The following is a 1,917-nucleotide window of genomic DNA, read 5'->3' on the forward strand; positions in this document are numbered from 1 at the left end:
TTTTCAAATGTTACCTGTCCCTGTGGTTCTTGCTCGCTGGGTGACATTATATTTGTTTCCATTAAAAATCTAGCTCTCCCTTTCTTGAAATATGTATAATATTTAAACATGATAATTATGATTTAAATGTAAAACTTACAATTCACTCAAAATCGCTGGAAAATTTCAATTTGACGCAGAAAAAATCACATCATATACATTTTTTTCCGAAATTATAAATTTGATTTACAGCATTTTTTTTCAAGTGATGAACTATTTTAAAAACTAGAAATAATAAGAATGCACTTTTAGATCACCATTGCAAATGTATTATTGAGTTATTGGTCATGATTTGTTTTAGATTTGTTATACTGTGTTTGCAAACCTGTGACCTTTGATCTTCGTTTGAAAATGTGTGATAAGATAATTTACGCAGTTGATAGTAGTAGAAGTACAATTGAAGCTGAAACGGAACGGAACGTCATCTGAAATGACAACAATCTTACCTATATATTGCTACATTTTCTCTGTTTGAGCTATAGGCGGCGCTATTTATTCCTATGCTTCTCATCGTAGCACCTTTATTAAAAAAGGATGGGTCGGTCGGTTAAAAAAAGAAAGTTTTTAAAAAAAAGTAAGTGTACGTACGTGTACATGTTTTTAATACTTTTAATTCATAATCATACATTACCATTCCATAGATGCCTTACAAAATGACAATTAAAGTCAGAAAGTAACTATGCCACATTTGTTTTGTTTTTAATATTCCTGAATTTCGGCAGTGAACGATAATGTTCACTCAGATACACAATTGGGTCGCCAACTTACCGTCAGTGCCGTCAGTGTTATTTGTTCTGGCCCTGCCGTAGAGGGCGTTGGGTTTGTCTGCTCCACGGAAGAATATAGGTTCGGTCGGATTATCAGTGAGAAACATAGGAATAAATAGGATTGTCCTTGGGTGATCGCCGGGCAACCTTAAAAGATGTATGAATTGTAACAACAGTACTTAAAAGTGTTGTCAAGTACGACAATAAAATGTACGTACCAATGTTTATAACAAGGCCAAATATGCAATATGTTCGTAAGATTGATGTCGCTCCATACGGCGCACTGTTTAAGACTGAATCAATGAAGTTCTGGCCTGTTTACGACTCTAATCGTAGTCCGTTTAATCTCGTATGAATACTTAAGTTGTAATAGGGCTCTACAGAACAAGACATGGAATCCGTCTTTTATAGATGCTTGGCCGACAAAAGTGTCACTATGTCTGGGCCCGAACCAACAGCTAAAATGTTAGAGCACCATAAAGCATTTCTCTTTGAAGGTTCGCTGGGCTGATCATGCCAAGAACATTGTAAAGATCAACCCAGCAACGATTCTAAACTTATAAAGCGTTTCATTTGATCTTGAAGTGTAATTTTTGATAAAACATGTGCTGACAGTAAAAAGTAACAAATGTACCAAGCTTCGTAACCGACAAAACCCTCCTCTTATACACGCATGACGGAAATGAAATTACCTTTTTTTCAGTTTCTTGATCAGTGTAAAGGGAAAGGTGCTAACTATTATGTTTTTTAGGGTGTATTTTATGCACATTTTGATGTAGAATTGTCGAATGACGGATAATTATGCAGAATTACCTGCAAGGTGTGTCTCCTGGCCGTTGGCAAAAGCGAGTCACCAGATCGGATTTATAATAAATTTAGCATGCACACAAATTGTAATTGTTGTTTTTGTTTTTGTTTTTGTTTTTGTTTTTGTTTTTGTTTTTATTGTTGTTGTTGTTGTTGTTGTTGTGGTGGTGGTGGTGGTGATTTTGTGGTGGTGGTGATGATGATGATGATGATGATGATGATGATGATGATGATGATGATTATGATGATGAGGATGATGATTATGATGATGATGGCTTAGAATCTGCAACTTTGATTTGCCTGT

General features: G+C 35.2%; 1 protein-coding gene across 1 annotated transcript in view; it reads left to right on the forward strand.

Moving 5' to 3' along the window:
* The window catches only part of LOC144438059 (low-density lipoprotein receptor-related protein 3-like), an 8,864-nt gene extending 7,181 nt beyond the window's left edge, over positions 1 to 1,683 (forward strand). The window contains exon 4 of the mRNA XM_078127091.1: positions 1 to 1,683. This exon is cut by the window's left edge and continues 1,030 nt beyond it. The gene's annotated coding sequence lies outside the window, so the exon portion shown is untranslated.
* The last annotated feature ends 234 nt before the right edge of the window (positions 1,684 to 1,917 follow it).

The sequence above is a fragment of the Glandiceps talaboti genome, chromosome 7, assembly GCF_964340395.1.
Source record: "Glandiceps talaboti chromosome 7, keGlaTala1.1, whole genome shotgun sequence".
Lineage (NCBI taxonomy): Eukaryota > Metazoa > Hemichordata > Enteropneusta > Spengelidae > Glandiceps > Glandiceps talaboti.